The following is an 11,730-nucleotide window of genomic DNA, read 5'->3' on the forward strand; positions in this document are numbered from 1 at the left end:
AGGTAATATGGGAAAATGCATCTTATAAGAGAAAAATAAGACATAAGTACTGCCCAGGCTAGAATAGAGCATAAAATTGGGAACTGGGCCTGATGGCAGCATTTTTTTCAACAACAAACTCAAAATTAACTGGATGAATCTTTCTTTTAGCTTTGAAGATGAGATCCTGTTCGTTCAAGAATGAGTAGGGTAAGGACAGAATTCACAGGAGACTTCAGCACAGTCCAGGTGTGGTGCATTGGGAGGAAGGACTAGGGGTTCTTATAACATTATACAATGGATACTTCATAGTGACTGTACTAATTTACATTCTTACCAATAGTTTATAAGAATTCTTTCTTCACATATTATCCTCAGTATTTCCGTGTGTGTGTGTGTGTGTGTGTGTGTGTGTGTGTGTTTGACAATAACCATTCTAACGTGCTGAAAGGACACCTCACTGGAATATTGATACTAAAGCAGTTTTTAATCTACATTAACTAAAGAGTTTTTCACTGTAAGACTGGAAATTAAAGGGTCGTTGTCATTATCAGGTGGCTTTCCATTTCCCTTGAAGGTGGAAATGGCAGAATATTTCAGCAAAATTCCAGCTTCACACTGGGATATTTATTAATCATCAAACAAAGTTTTTTGTGTGCAATTTCTTCTATTGGTTTGACAAGAGCAAACATAAACAACTTAAAACCAGATGAGAAATCACACAGAAATAAGAGCATTTATCCTCCTGGGCCTGTCAGATGATCCCAGGCTCCAGGTGGTAATATTCATCTTTCTCTTCCTCACCTACATGCTCAGCATCACTGGGAACCTGACCATCATCACCCTTACTCTGATGGATCCCCATCTTCAGACTCCCAGGTATTTCTTCCTCAGGAATTTCTCTCTATTGGAAGTTTCATTCACAACCGTCAGTATACCCAAGTTCCTAAGTACCATTATTTCAGGAGATAAAACCATTTCTTTTAACAACTGTATAGCTCAGTTTTTTTTTTTTTTTTTTCATTCTTTTGGGAGTCACTGAATTTTACCTTCTGGCTGCCATGTCCTATGATCATTACTTTGCCATCTGCAAGCATCTGCACTACATAACTATCATGAATCGCAAAGTCTGCACAATGCTTGTCTTTGCTTCCTTGCTGGCCTCGTTTTTAATCATCTTCCCTTTGCTCATGATGCTGCTAGAGCTTGATTACTGTAGGTCCAATATCATTGACCATTTTACCTGTGATTACTTCCCCCTACTCCAACTTTCTTGTTCCGACACTAAATTCCTAGAGATAATGGGGTTTTCCTGTGCTGTGTTTACTCTGATGGTCACTTTGACCTGAATAATTCTGTCCTACATATATATCATCAGAACGATTTTGAAGATTCCTTCTACTACTAAGAGGACAAAGGCCTTTTCTATATGTTCTTCCCACATGATTGTCATCTCCATCTCTTATGGCAGCTGCATTTTTATGTACACTAAACCCTCAGCAAGAGAGAGAGTGTCTCTGAGCAAGGGAGTGGCTGTGCTAAACACTTCAGTGGCTCCTATGCTCAACCCCTTTATTTACAGCCTGAGGAATCAGCAGGTCAAGCAAGCCTTCATGAACATGGCAAGGAAGATTATGTTTTTTACAAGTACAAGGAAAGATGTGGTGTCTTGAGGTAAAGGCACATTGATGAATAATTAAAAGCACAAAAGAATGAAATTCCAGTAGCTAATTCAAATCAGCATTTCCCTTTCTCTCCTTCTTGTTCATTCACTCTTTTTTCCTAACAAGTTTACTGTCACATTTGTTTAATATATGTCTCAAAAAATTTTAATTATTTTTGTATAACTTTCTGACACCATGTTTTTCTGGTGCTTGTTTATTACAAATTCTCAAGCAATAATTATTTTACAAAGAAAACTGCAATTTGAGTTGTGGTCAGGATAAGAAATTACCCCATATGCAAGTGACACAAATTACAAATATTTATATATTTTATTTAATACACACCAAAATATAAATTGTAATTTTATTTATATTCTACAGAAATTTCCTTGAATTTTCTAGGAAACATCTTAAATGCTACATAGGTGAATGAAAACTGTAAATTTTATTCATTAAAAAACAAGAAATGATCTAGGGTTGGAGCTCGATGGTAAAGGACTTGCATGACATATGCAAGGTCCAACTTTTGTCCCCAGCACCACAAAAATAATGATAATACTAACAATAGTTTATAAGATAAAAATGAAAATAAATCAAGAAAAATGCTGCTTGTCTATTCACAAAGTAGTATTGACCATTAATAATACATCTCTAGATTTAGATGTTAAATACTTTCATATTTCCAAACCCTACAATCTCTCAGTAGATGCATAGGTAGAAAAAGATAAAAACATATACGTACATATGTATACATACACACACAAGGACATAATAAACAGATGCTATAGAAATAATGAAGGAATAAGCATTGGATACATGGGATAAATTTATTTTCTGAAATTCCATTGTGATTAAGCTCTTTTCTGAATATGACCATGCCTGTGCTTGCATGTATATATGTGTGTATGTGTGTGTGTGTGTGTGTGTGTGTATATATATATATATATATATATATATATATGCCGCAGTCTGGCTGGGCACAATTCAGGAGCCACTTATCAAGCAGAAACAAACTTTATTTTTAGAACACACACGCCACACCACACGAGCTCTTAAGGAATTCCCTCAGAGCCCAACTGCCACCACCGGCTTCCCACAAGCCTCCCAACACCCCCATTCCTCCTGCTCTTGAGGCCAATTGGCTGGGTCGCGTGGGTGGAGCCAAAAAAAAGGCCCCCAATGAGCAGCTCTGTGGTCTGAAAGAGCGGGGAAACAGCCCAATGAGCATCACCGCAGAGGAGCCAATCAGCTGGCAGCTAGAAATTTGCTGGGGCCACTGTGAGCCAATCATCAGCTGGCAGCTGGAAGTTTGCAAGGGCCCCTTTGGCTGTGGCTCTCAACAGATACATATACTCCTTGAAAATAATCAAAAACATGATATATATATATATATATATATGTGTGTGTGTGTGTGTGTGTTTACATATGCATATAAATGAAATCTCTTAAACATATAGATCTTTTGAACATATTATATACATGAAAAAATATATAGATACAGGTATAGATAAGTTTATGTTTTGGACTCAGAAACAGGGCATATAATCAAATTAGTAGATACTTAAGTAAAAATTTAAAAATTTCTGTCTTGTAAAAAATAAAAGCTTCATTCAAAGAAAAATATTCCATTATATATAAAGTTATGATTTCATTTGTTAAAATTTATATTCCACACATCATGATTAAAATACTTAAAAAGTATTTAATAAAGATGTGTCTGTGTGTATGAAAAACTTAAGAATATGGATACTGAGAATTATTCTAACAAGTGAGAAAACCTACTATAATTCTCATCAATGGAGGTACATTTTTGATGTTATCAATTGAGAGATTGAATATGAAATTTACTGAAAGAGATAAAAAGGGATTCCAAATTTTGGAGGAAAATTGTACATGACTTGTAAATTACATTTCTTCCAAATGAATTACAATTTTTATGTTAAGAAGTAAGTATTTGAAAAACCTATCTTTCTATAACCTCAAAGTAAATATTTCCCCACAAATAAATAAGGAATATTATCAAACAAATGAAGCATAAATAACATTATGAGGATGAAAACAAATCTGTATGTAGATTACATAGAATAATTACCTATATTAATGACTACCAGCAATTATTATAATTTTCTCTAGACACAGTGAGATAGTTTTGAACACTTTCAGATAAAATTTGTTATTGGAGTAAGAAAACTTCATGTAAGATCTAATCACATTGCTAAATTTTAAAGTCACAATACAGCATGATTAAATAGAGGCACAATATTGTACAGCAGATCTCCAGAATTTATTCATCTTGGAAATTCTATACACCCATTGAATAGAAACTCCTATTTCCTTTTCTGCCAGTCCTGTAGCATTCTATTTTATGCTTCTATGAGTCTGCTTTAAATACTTCATATAGGTAAAATCATTCAGTGTTTGTACTACAATAATTGGCTTATGTAACTAAGTATATTGTCCTTCAGGTCCAAGCTCATTGCACTTTATGGTAAGATTAAGTTTTCAAAAAATAGTGTGTATATATGTGTGTGTATGTGTGTGTGTGTGTGTGTGTGTGTGTGTGTATGAAAAACCTTATGCCAACTATCTTGGGATCCCCACTACACCCTTTCCCCCAATTATTTTGCTTTTCCTGCAGTATAAGATAGCAACCATTTGACCATTGGTTTTCTGAATATGGATTATTTCACTAAGCATGATGTTCTCCAGTTCTACTCATTTACCAGTTAATCCATTCTTCTTTTTGACTGGTAACAACTCAAATGGGCCTATATATCACATTTTCTTAATCCATTCATCTGTTGACAGGAACCTAGACTTGTTTTATAACTTGGGTAATGTGATTTGCACTGCTATTAACCTTGGTATGCATACATCACTCTCTTGGGCTGATTTTAGTTCTTTAAGATAAATTCTGCAGAGTGGAAGAGCTGGGACTTATGGGTCCCATTCTTAATCATTTTAGGAATCTGCATACTACTTTGCAGAGTCCTTGTATAAATTTGCATTCCCTCCTACAACCAAAGAGTGTACCTTTTTCTGCACATCCTCACCAAAATTATTATTATTTGTAGTCTTGATGATTTCCATTCTAGTAGAAGTGAGATGAAATCTCAATATAATTTGATTGTGTTTCTGTCATCTTTAGAGATGTTCATTTTTGTGTGTGTATTTGTTGACCATTTGTATTTCATCTTTTGAAAAGTGTATGTTTACTTCTTTTGCCCATTTATTAATTAAGATTTTTTACTGGTGCTAAGTGAGTTCTTTGTATAATCTTGGTATTAATCCCCTGTCAGAGGAGTTGCTGGCTACAATTTTCTCCCATTCTGTGGACTCTTCTCTTCATGCTCTTAACTGTTCCCTTTGTTGTGTGGAAGCTATTCAGTTTTCATTCCTTCTTGCTCTTTTATCTGGGTTTTATTTTGTGAGTTTTATAGGCCTTCTTAAGGAAGTTGGTGCCTGCATCAATATATTGAGTTATTGACCCTATATTTTCTTCTAACAGTTGCAAAGTTTATGGTCTAATTCCTAGGCCTTTGGTTCACTTTGAGATGATGTTTTGTGCAAGAGGAGAGGTCAGGATCTTATTTCATTATTCTACATATGGCTGAGCAGTTTTCCTACCACCATTTTTAAAGAGACTATCTTTTCTCCAACATATATTTTTGACACCTTTGTCAAGTATCAGATGATTCTGTCTTTGTGGGTTTGTCTCTGTGCCTTTTATTCTATTCCACTGGTCTTTATGTCAATTTTAATGCTAACAACAAGTTGTTTCTGTTACTATAAGTCCATAGTATAATTTGAGATCAGGTATTATGATTTGTTCACCCATGCTCTTCTTTGCTCAGGATTGCTTTTGCAATTCTGGGTCTCTTAGACTTCCAAATGAATTTCTGGAATGTTTTTTTCTAGTTCTGTGAATAATTTTATTGGTACTCTGATGGAGGTTGCATTAAGTCTGTATATTGCTTTTGATAGTATGGCCACTTTGACAATATTAATTAGCCTATCCAAGAACATAGGAGGCCTTTCTATCTTCTAAGATCTTCATTTTTTTTTTTTTACAGAGGTCTATAATTTTCATCATAGAGCTCCTTCTTTCTCAACAACATCACCATTGGAGTATAGAAAAGCTACTGATTTATTAATGTTGGTCTTCAATTCTGATATTTTGCTGAATTATTTATCAGCTCTCTGAGTTTTCTGGTGGAGTTTTCTTTCTTTTTTTATTTGCCAGGGCAAGTCTTATAGATTTAGGATCATATCATCAGCAAATAGAAATAATTAGATTTCTTCCTATATGTATTCTTTTAATTTCCTTCTCTTGCCTGATTGTTCTGGTTCACTCAACATATATAAAACAACAAATGTGATTTGCCACATAAATATAATTATAATAACATTTCAACAGATGTAGAAAAAAGCCTTGGACAAAATCCAGCACCCATTCATGTTGAAAATGCTGAAGCAACTAGGGACAGAAGAAATTTAACTTAACATTTTAAAGGATTTATATGACAAAATTAAGGACAGAGTCTTAGATAACCATTCCTCATTGTGTAAGAAGATTGGAGAAATTACTAATTACAGGCATAATGCAGGAAAGTGCTGTATTATGAATCTAGAAAATGTAGTATATAAGAAGAAAGCCATCAAAATTTAAAATGTATGTTCGAAAAACATCAACAAACAAAACAAGAGCAAAACAAACAAAGAAACACACAACACTTTGCTCATAATGAAGCACTCCAAAGAGGTCAGATTGTTAATTTTAATTTTCTGTGATATGTTTATGTCAAATACTAATGTGATCTAAAATAATTTCAAAGTTTTAAATTCATATGTCCATATGATTCAACATAATATACTTGAGAACCAACTCAGAATACTGAATAGACAACAGGGAAAGCATGTATCTAATCTTTTCTCTAGAAGTTGTAATAATAATAAGCAGATGGTAAATGATACATTGGAAATATTACAATTTTGTAGCATATAATGAACTAATGGAGTCAACTGTTCATCACAAATGGGCTGCTCAGAAAATTTTGAAAACGTTGTTAAGCATGGATTTCCTTTCTGAAACAGTTTTAAAAGAACAAAGTGAAAAATGCTATTAACCTGAATTAAATATCTAAATCTAACTATTTATTATGGTAGATTTATATATACTAAATAATTTTTATTACATAATATGTTATTAGTTTGTGTAATTATATATTAAATATAGATGCTATTATCTAATGTTATGATTTGGATATGAAGGGTCCCATTAATTCATATAAAAGAAAATAAAGGAAGGTTCAAAGTTAAATGATTAGATGATGATAGCTGGGAAGTCATCAGTGGATTAATACATTTGATGTATGAAGAATTTGAATATAATACTGAATGGTCACTACAGGCTGGTAGGATTGGAGTGGAGGAAGTATATCACAGGGGTCATGCCCTTGAGATCTTTATCTTGTTTCCTCAGATCCTCTCCTGCCCCTTCTGTCTCCTTTCTCTCGCTCTTTCTTTTCTCCCTCCTCTGTCTTGGCTTCCATGAGGTGAGAAGTTCTACTCCACCATGGCTCTTTCACCATGACATTCTGCCTCACTGGGGCCCAGAGTATTGAAGTTTGCTGACCAAGAACTGAACTTCTAAAACCATGAAGCCCAAATCACATTCCTCCTTTAAGTTAGTTTTGTCAGGTATATGAACCACAGCAATGAAAAACTAACACATCTGATATTATATTTTCATTGTAGAAATATTTGGAAGCATGAAGAACGTGAAAGAGAATAATATGTGTAATCCACTAGCCAGAATGTCATATAAATGAAGGTTAATCATTTTGTGATTATTTCCTATTAAAATATTGAAGTGATGATAAATAAAGGTAAAGCCAAGATGAGTAGTAAGATGAGGAAATTTGACAAAGCAATTAAATATTGCAGTCTGCATTGAGGATGAAATTAGTTAAAGTATGTAATAACATTTTCTTAATTATGAAAAAATATGTACTTCATAATAGTAAACCTTTAGTTTACAGGGGACCAACATCTAACAAAGACAAAGTATTAACAATGAAAAAGGATTATGTAGACATTTTTTATATTTAAAATATGATTAAATATTTAGATTTAGAATTCAGGTTTTGTAACAAAGTATGCTTCATAGTTATTTTTATTGCTCATGAAATATTACATACTAATAAAATATTAAGTAATAACAATTAATGGAAATAGATAGTTTGTCTAAGACAGCATTGTAGATTCTCTGTGGAATACAAAAATACCATTCTCAAGGGAGATCCACAATAGAGAAGAGTTAGGAGGCTTCTGAGAAACTGAAGGATGGCTAACAAAAATCCCTTGAGGTTGATAAGATAGCAGAGATGTGGCCTGGCCTTTGTCTTGTTCCCAGGAGATTAAATCTTTGGAAATCAAACCAAGTAGTGTTAAAGTATTTGAGATAAAATGTACAATCAGTTGGAAGCACGATAGTGATTTAATAATCTATACTCATAATACCCAATTTTATCACATGTTTCTCTGTTCTTTCTTTAAATATTACTTTTTTAAACTTCTAGATCAAATTAGTGGAGGCGAACATAGTATATTGTCACATTTTCTGAAAGTTTTGACATTACATCTTTATTTCCTAAAATACTTCCCTTCCATCCTCATAAAATAGAGAAAATATAAAATCAAATTTGATTAGTGTGAACATTGCTAGTGTCTGACAAAAAAGCAATGATTTTACATTCTGTCCTTCACAGCAGAAATTTGAACATCTACAATATGGAAAAGACAGCTGTCAGGACTTAGCAGACTAAATCCACAGAATAGCATACCTCTCCTGTGTTTGAAGAGCTGGGGACTAACTGAATGGGTTAAGGTGAATTGAAGATGTTTTCCTGTACACTTCTAGACATCCTTGTGGATGAGTGAATCAGTGGAATGAATGGCTCATGTCAGACAAAATAACAAATGAAGAAAACACTTTTCCATAAAACTTACCAGATAAAGAAGGATGACCACGTGGAAAATATATTGTGCTATAACGCAAGTGACAGAGCTGCTAAAATCTAAGGCAAGTACTTTTGAAATTATGATTCAAAGCCAAGTGAAAAATAAATAATATATTCTTTTAAGCTCAAAATGGAAAAAAAGTTTGTATACCGTGTGCCTGCATGTATACACACACAGACACACACACACACACACACACACACACACACACACATTTCTAACAAATCATCAAAGACATCCAACAGATTTTGAGGGAATTATAATATAAATCAGTAAGTTTACATACTCCCTGGTTACTACATTAAATAGTCATATTATTACAAATAATATTATTACAAATATGTATTAAAATATAATGAAAAGAAGATAATCAAAATTGTTACAGATTATGGAACATATTTTATAATTATATCTATAAGGACTGTACTTATAGTAAATTATATCTTTCTCCTCTATTTAATTCTCTTTTACCCCCAATAGCTTTAAAAGTGGAAAAAGGAGAGACTAAGAGACGGGAACAAAGAGAAAGAGAGAGAGAGATGAACCACACAGAGATCACTGAATGTGCTTCTAGGCCTTTCTAATTATCCTGAGCTTCATATTGGAATTTTTATCTTTTTATTTATCACTTACATTGTAAGGGTCCGGCGAAGCGTCGGAGAAAGAGACCACGAGACTAGCTTCATGCAATGGCAAGGGGGATTTATTAGGGATCCGTTCCAGCGCGCTAGGGCCCCGTGCTCACTCAGGAAGGGAGAGCAGCCCAGAGCCCAGAGCAGAGGTCAAGCAGAGCTTAAGTACACTTTTTGGAGAGGGTGGGGGGCTTTGCATACATCAGAACAAATCATTATGAGGCGCGGGGAAATTAAACAACAATTCTGATACATGATTAGTCCATTCATTGGCGGGAACAGTTTGGGTAGGGGTGATTGGTCACTTCTAAGTGGGGTACACATTCAAACTGATTGGTTCTGGGGCCTGGATGCCTACGTGCCATGTTACCTGGAGCCCTTAGCTATTAAACAACCAGGGAATCAATAGAGATATTTACTGAGCAGCTCCCGCATTGTCCTAACAACTTTACAGACATTACAGGTTCCGGGGATAGCAGGGGAATTGTTTACTTTTTAGCCCAGGCCTTGCAATCTAGAAGCTTTACAATGCCCTAGTCTTTTACACTTTAACTTTAACTTTAACTCGGGATTTTGCAGCTTAGAAATTTTACCTTTACAACATATGAAATGTCACTGGGAATCTGACTATCATCACTCTAATCTTGGTGGAATCCCCTCTACAGACTACCATGCATTTCTTCCTCCAGAACTACTCTTTCTTAGAAATCTCATTTACAATTCTATCTATCTCTCCTTTTCTAAGTGCTATTATAACCCAGGATAAGACCATTTCCTATAACAGCTCTGCAGCACAACTCTTTTTCTTTACTTTCATGGGAGTGACAGAATTTTACATTCTCACTGCCATGTCCTATGACCGCTATGTTGCCATCTGCAAGCCCCTTCATTACACAACCATTATGAGCAGGAAACTCTGCAACCTGCTTGTGCTGTGTGCCTGGGTGGATGGGTTTTTGGCCATTCCCCTCCCCCACATGCTTCAGCTGGATTACTGTGCTTCCAATGTCATTGATCACATATATGATTATTTTCCCCTCTTACAACTGTCTTGATCAGATTCATGCTCCTAGAAGTCACTGGTTTCTACTTTGCTCTGGTTATTTGCTATTCACTTGGCATTAGTGATTTTTTTTTATCTTACATGTACATTTTCAGGACAATTTTGAGAATTCTCTCTGCCAGTCAGAGAAAAAAGGCTTTCTCTACCTGTTTCTCTCACATGATTGTCATTTCTATTTCTTATGGAAGTTGTATATTCATGTATGCTAATCCATCTACCAAAGAAAAGGCATCACCAACTAAAGGAGTAGCTATTCTCAACACCTCTGTTGCCCCCAAGCTGAACCTTTCATCCACACCCTGAGGAACCAGCAAGTAAATCAAGCCTTCAAGGATGTGCTCCACAGGGTAGGGTATTCTACAAATAAATGAAAAAAAAAATTGTCAAAAATAAGGGACACTATAAGAAACAACTTAGTAAAATCTCAAAGTTCATAAATATCTTTATTAAGTATCCTTGTTCTCTAATGGTTCTTTATATGCCACATAATATTTGAGTGGAGATTTCCCCAGTCCATTTTCTCCAACTTCCACACCCAAGTATATCCAATATATTGTTTACTGAGTATTTAAAAATATGCTGAAATTTTCCCTTACAGCATTTTCTTGAAATGGTATGTATTTAAATAAAACATAATCTATGATATGGTGAAAAGTTTTAATTCTGTGTATATCACTCCATAAAAGGCACATGTGTCACTATGTTGTACTTCAGATGTATAACTTTAAATTTTGCGTGATTTCTCCCATGTTTTCAAGGTGAATATTGATAATGTCATAATGATTTTAGATTCTACGTGGTATATATCTTGGTTCATTAAATTCAGTCCCTGTAGGTAATACGTTCTATTACATTATATCTTAAGTATAGGGTTCTAAATTTTGTGAAATTGAAGGGCAATACTTTCATTTTCTCTGTAAATTGAGTTCCTCATTAAATACACAAAATAAATTTAGTATTCACTATAATTATGTTAATCATATGAACATCAACTCAATGATTAAATTTTTTGTCTTGAGTTATCAGTTAATAGTTAGACCATAGGAGAATTTCAACTTCAAATGTTACTCTTTTAAAAAAAGTTATCCAAGTAATATTGATTAGAAAACCTTATGACTAAACACTTTATTTCTAAATTTGTGGACTACTGTAATTTACAAAGTAAAACATAAAAATGGTTTTAAATATTTATTTTAAAAAACCATTACATGAATTCTAGTACATTCCAAAAAATTCTTAGTCTTTATATCTCAACAGTCTGCTAAAATCCGGAAATTAAAGGATTCCAATACAAGAAATTAAAATGGTAATGCCTCTCTGAGAAATTAAATCTTCAGGAATTTTTGTGATTTAAAGATGAATACATGCC

The 11,730-nt window shown here is 33.9% G+C and overlaps 1 pseudogene across 1 annotated transcript; it reads left to right on the top strand.

The window, feature by feature from the left end:
* Positions 1-688: 688 nt before the first annotated feature.
* LOC308658247 (olfactory receptor 6C1-like) lies at positions 689-1,652 on the top strand (annotated as a pseudogene). The gene has a single exon. The product of its transcript is annotated as an olfactory receptor 6C1-like (transcript).
* Positions 1,653-11,730: the final 10,078 nt, after the last annotated feature.

This window comes from Spermophilus citellus, assembly GCF_964194105.1.
Source record: "Spermophilus citellus genome assembly, chromosome: 10".
In the NCBI taxonomy this organism is placed as follows: domain Eukaryota; kingdom Metazoa; phylum Chordata; class Mammalia; order Rodentia; family Sciuridae; genus Spermophilus; species Spermophilus citellus.